Genomic DNA, 12,559 nt, shown 5'->3' with positions numbered 1-12,559 from the left:
TCATGTTACTCTCTCAGACGGCTAAAATAAACAGATTGTCTAACTGCAATGAAAACATACTGCACCAGCCAGTGTGTGTGTGAGAGAGACAGGCTCTTCTTTCAGTCCCAGCGCTGAACGCCACCGTCTGCAAGACCCGATCCTGCAGGAAACACACAAAACAAATACCTTACGTTTATTTATCTTACCTCACTTTAAATCGTTTTTTCTTATTTCAAGCATAAATATAACTAAACGTAGGAAGGTCTATGCTTAAAACAAGAACAATCTATCTGCCACTGGGATAAAAACTTCATTCAGAATATAATTATCTTAAAACAATATCAGTTTTGCTTCTAAAGTATATATTTTCATGTTTTAAGGATTTATTGATTATAAAATACTGATCTATTTCTCCAAGACAGCAATGAGATTTAAGTAAAGTCGATGTTTTCTCTCCGGAAGAAATTTCAACATTGAATTTTAGGAGCAAGTCTGAGACAACGCACTTTAATACCGAATCTGAACATTATAAAGCTCTAAATGAGCTCAACCTCTGAGCAATAACGTTTTTTGTCTAATGGAGGCAGAAGTGCCTACTATTGTGGAGTATTATCACAATTTAAAAGAACTATTATCTATGTGAATAGATGTTAAAGTGTAATATATTCCTGTGATCAAAGCTGCATTTTCAGGATCATTACTTCAGTCTTCAGTGTCACGTGATCCTTCGGAAATCAATATGATGATTTTATGCTCATTACTTATTATAATCAATGTTGAAAACAGTTGTGCAGCATCCTTGCTGAATACGAGTATTAAAGGGGTGGTATAATGCTATTTTCACAAGATGTAAAATAAGTCTCTGATGTCCCCAGAGTGTGTATGTGAAGTTCTAGCTCAAAATACCCCGCAGATATTTTTATATAACATGTTAAAATTGTCACTTTTTAAGGGTGAGCAAAAATGCACCGTTTTTGTGTCTGTCCCTTTAATTGCAAATGAGCTGCTGCTCCCGGCACAGGGGGCGGAGCTACAACAGCTTGTGTCCTGAAAATTTCGAAATCTTTTTTGTTTATGTTTAAATTTATGTAGCTGATGTGGAGTTAACCATCTTCTAATCAATGATTAGGATATTCTGTGTTCAGGGGGCGGGGTTTAAGTAAATTTTAGGGTTAGTGATGTCACTAACCCGGGAGGAATGTCGTGTAGTCTCTACCAACCGTTAGTTGTAGTCCTTAAAAATCTATTTCTTTAAAAGCAAATGTCTCCCTTTGCTTTGAACTTTGAGTGTTGTAACTTATGTTGTTTATGCTCAAACAGCAACATTACACACTAACTAAAGTTAGAAAAGTGAAATCATAATCAATCACCCCTTTAATTTCTTTATGCATATAGTAATTGGGTTACAGTAGTCTGCCAGCTTCAATACGCAAATAACAAGCAGGAGGTTTTTGGATGTAAAGTAAAACTAATTCCAACGCGGCCCCGAGGCCCCCACCAATGCATCAATCAATAGGGAGTGTGTCCTCCACAGCGCCTGAGTGAAAATCCAGACATGAGCTAATGCTGGAGAAATATACACAAAAGGCTTAGAGCAAGCACACACACACACACACACACACATTTGGAAAGAGCTGAGGTGACGTTTTACGACACCCTCGCATTAATAAACATAATAAACAAATATACAAATGGTCGGTAACTGTTTTCACGAGGCATGAACTAACACATGAGGTAGTAGTTTGTTCATGCATTTGGAATAAACTGAAGCTGGACACTTTTTGCTTAATAACCCATAAATGCATAAACCACACCATAAAACTCCAATATTTTTTCTTCTATATTTTGAGATCAGCCAGCTAAAAAGGAGTTTTAGCTGTTTTACAGTAATATGACCCGTAAAACAACATGTATACACAAATGATTTACAAGAACTGGACTGTGAGTGTGTAAAGTTTGCCAGCATGATGCTTTATACACTGTTAGAAGAAACGGTTCTATATAGAACTTTAAAGGGATACTTCACAGTTTTTTCATATTAAACTATGTTATTCCCTTAACTAAGACGAGTTGATACATACCTCTCTCGTCTCAGTGCGTGCACTCAATCGCTCTGGCGCGCGGCGACACTTTGATAGCACTTAGCTTAGCCCAGTTCATTCATTAGGGACCAAACAGAGATGAAGCTAGAAGCGACCAAACACCTCCACGTTTTCCCTATTTAAATACAGTTACACGAGTAGTTACACGACCAAGTATGGTGACACAAAATAAAACGTGGCGCTTTTCTAAGCGGGTAAAAAGGATAACTATAATGTATGGAGGAATAGCACTCGGGAGCACTTCGACTCGGCGCAGTAAAAAGTAAAAACTTCTGTCATTAGAACCAACGTGACTTTTTACTGCGCCGAGTCGAAGTGCTCCCGAGTGCTATTCCGCCATACATTATAGTTATCCTTTTTACCCGCTTAGAAAAGCGCCACGTTTTATTTTGTGTCACCATACTTGGTCGTGTAACTACTCGTGTAACTGTATTTAAATAGGGAAAACGTGGAGGTGTTTGGTCGCTTCTAACTTCATCTCTGTTTGGGTCCTAATGAATGAACTGGGCTAAGCTAAGTGCTATCAAAGTGTCGCCGCGCGTCAGAGCGATTGAGTGCACGCACTGAGACGAGAGAGGTATGTATCAACTCGTCTTAGTTAAGGGAATAACATAGTTTAATATGAAAAAACTGTGAAGTATCCCTTTAAAAGGTTCAGTCAGACACTTACCTTTTAGGGGTTCCCCTCATGAGATCATTTTATGAATAGTTTTAATTAATTTTGTTTTAATAATGTTTTATATTTTAATTACATTTTATGAATAAAACAGCTCATAAACATTTTATCAATAGAGAAAATTGACGCTCTAGCGGTTAATAAACAGAACTCGCGTTTTGCGGAAGAACATTGTTGCCGGAACTACTTCTGTTTATATCTATGACGAGTCACGCAGGTACTGGGCTACTCCGCAGGGGTATGACCCGAACCAGTCTAAAATAGTCCGAATATAAACACTTATTATAAGTGTACCGTAGTGATTCAGAAGACAAAAACACGGTTTGGAAAATGGATTCATGATGTACTCGCTCATTATATACATTTTGTCATTTTTGAACACAAAAAAGTTAGGGACTGCAGCTTTAAATGCAATCCTTAGTTTAAAGGGTCTATATGGAAGAATTTTCATGTATTAATCGCGTTTTTTTATTTTTTATTTATTGCGTGTGAACAGCTTTTCATGAAACTTAAAGAACAAGACCATCCCCGACTTCCTAGGTAGTCTATGAAAGCCTGTAGACTGATTTCATGTGATGGACTCGGGACGTTTTTGCCGGGAAAACCAAAAGATGTGACGGTTATGTGCGCACCCGAGAGCCCCTAATGCTTACACTATTCAGTATAATACCAAAAAATTCGGTACTGTAATGTCAATGTGTTATGCAAAGAAAAGGGGTTCTTTCAAACTAAGTCTCACATATTCAGATCGTCAGTCTCAAATATAGACCTACTTTATAATTACACTATGATAACAGTGCAATTTTAATTACCTCATGTGTCATGATGTCGGTGAATCACAGACCTGGTGCAAATATATACACATCCATATCATCAGATGATTTCTTAACTGCTGTTTTCTCACAGGTGTCATGTGTTGGTGTTTATTGTGTTATTGAGAGGAAAGCGCGCAGCACATATTTGCATATTCATCTAAACGTCGCTCAGCAGCGTGACGGCGTCGGGATGTAACAAACAGTAGCTATTGTTTACCTTTAAGTAATTTCTTCTTAGGGCGTTTTCACACCTGAAAGTCCGCACCAAAGTCCGAACCAAAGTTCATGTTTTGATACATTTTATACATTCGGGAAGTTTTGGTTTGATTTCACATTGCAATTATGCGAGCGCACTAAAGAACTTCCCATACTTGTGTCCTGTCGTCATGTGGGCTGCATCTTGACATTGATTGGTTTGTAAACGGACGTGCGTCTGACGTCAGCGTGTTGTCAGTTCGGCGGGTAACTCTGACAAGAATGAAAAAAAAACGTTGACAAGAATGAATGAACAGACGCATATCGTTGCCACTATACGGTTATTATTACGGCATTACTCCCTGCAGCACCAACTATACTCGAGGCTAGTTCAAATTCGCCAAATGAACGTCTTCGTTGTGCGAACATTTTATGGTCGCCGGCAGGAAAGGAGGAGAAGACTGCAAGCAATCCTGCGGGAACATCCGGAACTTCCTGTAAATGGTCTGAAAGTCCGAACCATACAGAAAATGCTTTCACACTAGAAACGAACCAAACCTTTGTTCAGTTTGATCCGGAAAATTTCTGAAAAGTCAGAAAATCCGGACCAAACAAGGTAGGTGTGAAAGGGCCCTTACACAGAACCCAAGTTTTTGCCTTGAAAGTTTCTTTAAAATTTAGTCAAGACCCATAGGGTTCTATATACAGTAGGACCATAGAAGACAGTTGCCAGGGCGTTGCTATGTTGTTGCTTACTGATCCAAGTCAAAAGATCAACTCAGTGATATTCTGGTCTGTAGATGTGGTTCAGCTCTGTGAGATTCAGAAGGGGAACATTTATTTGCCACTTGTCTGAAAGTAAACTATTATTGCACATCTCTAATATATACATTTGGATACATAATTATATTCATGCAGTAAACTCACATAAAACACTCTTAGAAGAAAAAGTACTATATGGAACCTTAAAGGGTTCTGTCAGGCGCTTATATATATATTAGATAATTATAGATATTTCTCCTTATATAGAACCTTTTTGGCATAAAGGGTTCTTTGAAAATTAAGTCAAGAACACTAGAGTTCTAGAACCCTATTGAACCATTTTTAAGGCCTGTTGTATAACCGTATAGGCCATTAGATAATATATGTATACATATATAAATTATCTTTCCTGTAGCTCAAACAGTAGAGTGTTGGCGCTTGCAACGCCAAGGTCATGGGTTCGATTCCCAAGGAAAGCAATTGATAAGAATGTAAATGTGTACCTTGAAATGCAAAGTCGCTTTAGACAAAAGCGTCTGCCAAATATGTAAATGTATAACAAATCTCTGCTTGATTGTTTACATCATCCCAAAATGTAAGGTCTTCTTCTGTATATCGCAAATACTACATTATAACCCAGCTGCTAAATGCAACTATTAGGTTAGTAAAGCGTTTTTTGAAACAATTTGTATCGTGTAAAGCACTATATTATGAATAAAAATTACTTGAAACACACATACAGTAGTTAGACACCCGAATTGTGATACTAACATACTAAAACATATTCCTAATGCATCCGTGCTCTCTAGTGTTCCCATGTCCTGCGAGAGCAGTTTGGGTCTGTCGCGACTGAGATCATCGGTGTCACACGGGTCAGGTTTATTTCAGAAACTTTAGTCCCTGTGGAAGAAATCTGAGGCATGTGCATCACCAATGTTGTGGGTGTATTTATGAGCATGATGTACACTGGGTATTTTTGGACTAGCATGAGGACAGAGCGAGCGAGTAGAGGGTGATGATTTCAGGGCCGCGGGGTGGGGGGGCTGGTGCTCAGCGCAAGCTTAATTTTATCTAACGGCCTGAGCACAATCAAAACCAGAGATTGACTCGTCGTGAAGAAGTGAGGGCCGGTGTCAAGGATACAGAGAGAGAGAGAGAGAGAAAGAGAGAGAGAGGCTGTTTGTGATTAATCTGGCTGCATTGCATCAGCGCCCTCGGATCAGCCAACTGGAGAACCCAGCGAAGCGAGCGAGTCTATTCTGAGAGCCGAGCCTCATCTCGACGCCAGACACCGTCTTATGACTGCCACTAAACACCAGTGGCTCTCACATCACTCTCAGCGCTTCAGAGCCTGGACAATGACCTCATCAGGGCCATTACACAACACTTAACACCTATCGACCAGCGCAGCGCGAATGTCACACACTCGCTTTAACGCCAGCCTTCCGGAGATCCATATTCAATGTTAAAGGGGTGGTATAATTCCCTTTTCACAAGATGTTAAATAAGTCTTTGATGTCCTCAGAGTGTGTATGTGAAGTTTTAGCTCAAAATACCCCACAGATATTGTTATATAGCATGTTAAAATTGAGCAAAAACGCACCGTTTTGTGTCTGTTCCTTTAAATGCAAATGAGCTGCTGCTCCCGGCACAGGGGGCGGAGCTTCAACAGCTTGCACTCACACAGACATGCACTGAAAATTGTAAAATTGTTGGTGATGTCACTAACCCGGGAGGAATGTGGTGTAGTCTCTACCAGCCATTTGTTGTAGTCCTTAAAAAGTGATTTATTTAAAAGCAAATATCTCCCTTTGCTTTGAACTTTGAGCGTCGTAACTTTGCAGATGTTGTTTATATATTTTAAAAAAACAGGAAGTGAAATTTTGGTAACACTTTACAATAAGGTTCATTAGTTAACATGAGTTAATGTATTAACTAACATGAACTTACAATGAGCAATACATTTGTTACAGTATTTATTAATTAACTAATGTTAGATAATAAAAAATACAGCTGTTTATTAAACAATATTCAAGTTAGTTCACAGTGCATTAACTAATGTTAACAAATACAACGTTTGATTTTAATAACGTATTAGTATATGTTGAAATTAATATTACCTAAGATTAATAAATGCTGTAGAAGTATTGTTCATTCTTAGTTTAACTAGGTAGTTAACTAATGTTAACTAATGAACCTTATTGTGGTGTTAGCGAAATTTCTAACACAGAGAACGCTACGTTATTGTCACATGACCTCATCATGTTGCATCTGAATGTCAATTTGAATGTTGGCAACAACAAAAAAAACTCGGTTACACTTTATTTTAAGGTGTCATTGTTACAGTGTAATTATATATTTAAGTACTGAGTGATATTAAGCAACTACATGTTCTTACAGGGTTAGGGTAGCATTAGGGTTTGGTTGAGGGTTAATTGCATGTAATTATGCATAATTTACTGTTATTACTACGGTAAGTACATGTAACATATGTAACAAGGACACTTAAAATAAAGTGTTACCAAAAACTAACAATTATGCAAGAACTCTAACAATTAGGCTATGCGGCATATGACCAAAATGCAGCGTTCTTATAATAAACTCCCTAAAAAATTAACTAATTGTGTTGCTACTTTTTATGGAAAGTAATGCGTTATGTTAATTTTGCATTACTTCTTCTTATCTGGGCTTGTTTGTTTTTTAATAACAACAAAAAAAGTTATATTTTTGGCAAGAGGACGCAGCTCAAACACACCTTAAAACTAATAAAATGCAAAATGTTTATTTTTGCTTATTACTATGATTGAATTGTATTATCAAGGGACAGCAACAAAGACGTTGGTTAATAAAGTGAGATTAAATACATAAAGTATGTGTTAAATGGGAAAACAAAGTAACTTGCGTTACTTATTTGAAAAAATAACTGAGAATAACAACAATACTTGTAAAGGGTTACCCCAACATTGCTTATGTCTAAATTAATCATATACAATATTATCATCTGACATCATTGCTGCACCACATGACTCTCCTGAACATCATAAGACTCCAGAACACTGGATAATGTTCATTAGAAAATCACTAATGAAATCCCTTTAACCTGTTTCATAAGATTATTTTGAAATGCAAGTAACTTCAGGGAGGTTTATGCTTAAGAAAATAATTCAAGGAATACTCTCTGAAAACAAGTCTTCATACCGGAAACAATTTCACTTCTACACTGGAAAATGGAGTTCGAGTGCATTGCATTGTGGGACCTGGTACCTCATGCAGTGTGCTGTTGTACAGACAGACAGACAGACAGACAGACAGACAGACAGACAGACAGACAGACAGAAAGAAAGAAAGAAAGAAAGAAAGAAAGAAAGAAAGAAAGAAAGAAAGAAAGAAAGAAAGAAAGAAAGAAAGAAAGAAAGAAAGAAAGAAAGAAAGAAAGAAAGAAAGAAAGAAAGAAAGAAAGAAAGAAAGAAAGAAAGAAAGAAAGAAAGAAAGAAAGAAAGAAAGAAAGAACGAACGAACGAACGAACGAACGAACGAACGAACGAACGAAAGAAAGAAAGAAACTTTATTTTCTTCCATCAGGAATTGATTGGACGGTGAAAAGTGGCTTTTTATTACATGTTTGAAAAATATGTAATAAGACCATCAAGATGAATTCAGAAAATACATTTCGAAAATAGAGTTTTTAAGTTGTGTTGAAGTTGCACACCAGCTTGTAGGTTGTCTTCTGCGAGTGAAATCCAGAAGTGTTTCGGTGATTTGGTGTCCACACACACACACACACACACACACACACACGCACACACACACACGCACACACACAGCCCTTGGCTAAACTCTAAATTAAAGAGCTGGCGATGTACTAGCTCGTCTGAGGCGAACAGTAATGAAATGGAGCCGCTGAGGCCCAGAGCACTGGACACAGAACGACACCGGACACACACACACACACACTCTCTCTCTCTCTGTCTGTCTGACTGCTGCTGTAAATATCAGCATTATTGAACACCGGTTTCATCAGAGAGTGACAGTGCTCTGCGTGATTCAACTGCTGTTTAAAACACTCACATCAGGAGACGACAGACACACAGAATTACAATTAGAATCTGAATACACAGAAGTAGAATTTAAATTAATTGAGTTTTTTTTTTTTATCAAATAACTAGAAAAGCAAAGTTTAAGATAATCTTTTAAAGTTGACTTAATGAACAGTGTTGGGGAAAGTTACTTTTAAAAGTTTTAATAGTGTGCATTATTGTGCACAATAAGCTCAATAATATGGTAAATGGTAAATGGTAAATTCATTTAATTTGAACTTTAACTATAATAAAACTGACTAAGAATAAACTAAAATTCAGTAACACTTTAAAATATCTATAGTGTATTTGCAAATAGTTAAATTATAGTTAATAAACTGTAGTTAATACATTAATAGACTATACAAACAGTGAGTTCTTCCTTCATTGTCACTGTAATTATAAAAGTGTTATTGTTTAATTAGCTCATATGTGAAGTGTTAAATAATAGTTTGTTAACAATGTTTTATCTGTAAATAGGAAAATGGGAAAATGACATTAATTAAGTGCTTTAAACCAACATTTATAGGACATTAATTGCATTAGTATGAAGAGTTCATTAAAATGTTTACAAATACATTTAGCCTATGTTATTGTAAACATTTTAAGGATCACTGAATATGAATGCAATTAATGTCAAATAAAGATGAAAGCACTTAATTAATGCAATTTCCCCATTTTCCGTGACCTAATCTAAAGTGAGAACTTACTGTTAATAACTCTTCACATATGAGCTGATTAAACAATAATAATTTCTTAATTAGTGTCAATGAATGAACACCTCACTATTTGCATATGTATTTATAAAATATTAACTATATGCAAATGATTTGTAAGTACCTTATTACACTATAGTTATTATAAAGTGTTACCAAATATTCTGAACAAATGCCTAAATCCTGTATACGCACAACATCATTTTAAGACTTGGGCTGCTTGATTTTTTTCCAGAGAGAATGTTGCATGATTGTGCATAAATCAAAGCATCATTTATCTAACTAATAACAGTAATAAAGCATGATTACGGCCGTTGTTTGTTTGTTTGTTTGTGCTGTATTGGCTCAGACTGTCATCTCTGTCCTCAGACTGTATTCCTCAGTGGATTCCAGCAGCTTACAGCGTTATCCTCTGGAGAGCTTCTCCAGGTCCCACTATAAATAGACCAATTAGAGCTGTTTTTCTGCGCCGGGTGTGTGGTTTCTTACAACAGCCCACTCACCCACGAGAGAGGGTCATTAGCGGGACTGTCACCAGCGGCGGGGCGACCGGCTCACCTGTGTGCTTGCTTTTTGGGGACGTTTGAATGCAATCAAGTCATTTGAGAGGAATTACTGTGAGTTGCATGTGTGGGCATGGATTGCCTATTAATTTGTTTCAAAATGCCTGTTTTACTCGCCCATAATAGATGTGTCCCCCGCCAGTGCGAGCGAATTAATTTAGCCAGCGCTGAGGGGAGTTTTACACCCCGAGACGGTATTACTTAACAGAGAAATCTGTCTCTTCCTTCGCCTCCCCTTCACCCACAATCCCCATTGCCGCAGGACATCGCATAAGATGTGCTCTCACCCAATTTGTTTGCCTTTCTGCTTAATTGACTGCGCTTGATTGCTCCTGTTAAATCACAGAGAAGCTGTGAAGGAACTCCGGCCGGTTTTATCGCTTTGTTTGTTTATGACGCTACGCATTTCATTTCTCTGAATAGCGCTGGAAAGAGAAACATATTCCCTTCGGGACTACAGAAATCATCCCGATTCCCTTGGCTCCCATAAGGCTTGGCAGCTTTTTGATGGTTCCATTGTGCGCCGGTTCCTGGGTGCCACAGACTGAGTTTCGTTCGGTTCTGAAGCGTAAGACAGCCGCGAACCCAGAGCCGCAGGGCTGGCTGTCAAAACCGGCTGGTCGTCTGGGATTACTCCAGATTGGAGCTCATTAGCGTCCCGCTGAGAATCACACGCTAAATGGTATCAAGCAGCTATTTTAGACGAGGTAATCTCGAGAACGTGGTATATTGTGGCGCTTGAATCATTTCCCAGAGATCTGGAGGGGGAAACAAAAGTGCGGTCGGTCCGCGGCGAGAGGTGAAAAGTGTTGTTTGGATTCACAGAACGCAACAGTTGAGCGTCGTCACTGTCTGCAGTTAAATGGATAATGATGGGACAACACATACATCAAGAAAAAACTAAATTTAGCAAGCAGCCATTGAGGTGCCAAGCACAAAGAAGGCATGATAAGTCATGCAAGCACGGCTGGGAGCATCAGACCAACTGCAACAATGGGCAATTAAAGACACATTAAGATGATTTTAGGCAAAATATCTGAAAAAAAATCATGAATATAATCACTAGTAATTTGATTGAATGGATTATCACTTTTGACCAATAGGTGGCACTGTGACTAGATTGATGTGGTGTGGTCAGAGTAAGGCAACAATGACACATGCACAGTTTGGTGTCAATATGCCAAAGCATTGCAGAGAAACATGTTATCAACTTTGTTGATACGATATACAAAAATGGTTTTGTCCATCAACGTGAAATCCATAGCATTTTGCCGGCATGGTCTGTACATTTTGAACACAAAAAAAGTTACGGACTGCAGCTTTAATCAAAAGTTATTAGTATTTTTTACATTGTTTGATCACAAGGTGGCGCTGCCCCAAAAGTTTTTGAGTACATTCAGGGCACAGTGTCAAAGAAACATGCCGAGTTTCGTAACGATACACCAATGCGTTTTGTAACGTATAGTATTTTACGACAGAATTCAAAATGGCAGATGCCCAAAATGGCCAATATGGTAAAATGTGGGTATCGTTCGACTCGCATGCTGCACCAAATCTAAAGAGACCAGTTGTGTGATTTTTGGCCAAACCGTTCAGAAGTTATTTTGCATATCTCCTGACCACTAGGTGGCACCGCTGCGAAACTTTACAGGTAATCTCAGATCACGGTTGTCATTACATACACCAAGTTTGATCAGAATATGCAAAAATGTTGCGGAGATATCGCCCCACGTCCATTTTGGCGTGCTCTTCGCCGAATTCGTACGCACGGATGGTTTGACAAATCAGCTTGAATTGGAGGAGTTTGAAAATGTAGAAAATTCAAAATGGCGGAAACATTTTCATGACGGAAAATTACATCATAGGGTGCAATGAAGTCATATTGTGCCGTATTTTGTTTCTAGCCCTAAAGGTTCAGAAGTTATTAACATAAACGTGAGTGAAACTTCGAACTTTGGTGGCGCTAGAGGGACTGAGTTAGAGACTCCAAATTCACTGTGGTGACAGTCCAGATGGTCTTCTATCTGTGTGCCAAATTTCATAACTTTCCCACAAGCGGCTCGATGGGCTGCCATGGACTTCAAGAGCAGAAGATAACGACGAATAGGAACACTAACGATTACAATCATGACGACGTGATTGGCCTCTAAAAAACACATAGAAAACGTACTAGTTGGGAACCACTGTTTTAGAAAACAGAAAAACATAATGGGTCATTAATTTGAGTTCAGTGATTCTTAACTGGTTTTGCTTCTCGACCCTGATTTTCTATATTTGACATCAAGAAGTGTCTGAATACCGTCACAATTGTTTGTTAAAAACATAGAAATGGGTATTTTAGACGAGGTGATCTCGGTATATTGTTGTGCCTGAATTATTTGAGAGAGATCCGAGAGGGAAGACAATAGTGGCACAGGTTGCTGGGATTCACAGAACGCACCAGTTGAGCGTCGTCGCTGTCAACACGCCGCGCCGGTGCCAGTGGATTTAGCTCTGTCTGCGGTTAAACGGATTGCTAAATGATGGGACAACGCATTCATCAAGGTGCTTCCCGTCTCACTGGACCTCAGCCAACGGCAGACAAGACGATGGAGCCGTGACCCTGAAACACGAGCGCCGCTAATAGTCTAATTACACGAGCTACGTCAAGAGTACATAGACAGCAAACACAA

At 38.4% G+C, this 12,559-nt stretch overlaps 1 protein-coding gene across 1 annotated transcript in view; it reads right to left on the bottom strand.

Moving 5' to 3' along the window:
* The window catches only part of LOC309489813 (uncharacterized protein), a 47,917-nt gene extending 47,775 nt beyond the window's left edge, over positions 1 to 142 (bottom strand). The window contains exon 1 of the mRNA XM_082158731.1: positions 66 to 142. The gene's annotated coding sequence lies outside the window, so the exon portion shown is untranslated. The remainder of the gene's footprint in view (positions 1 to 65) is intronic.
* Between the last annotated feature and the right edge of the window lie 12,417 nt (positions 143 to 12,559).

Source organism: Leuciscus leuciscus (genome assembly GCF_965113295.1).
Source record: "Leuciscus leuciscus genome assembly, chromosome: 24".
Taxonomy (NCBI): domain Eukaryota; kingdom Metazoa; phylum Chordata; class Actinopteri; order Cypriniformes; family Leuciscidae; genus Leuciscus; species Leuciscus leuciscus.
The sequence above is the reverse complement of the archived record's forward strand: the minus strand, read 5'-3'. Positions and strand labels throughout refer to the sequence as shown.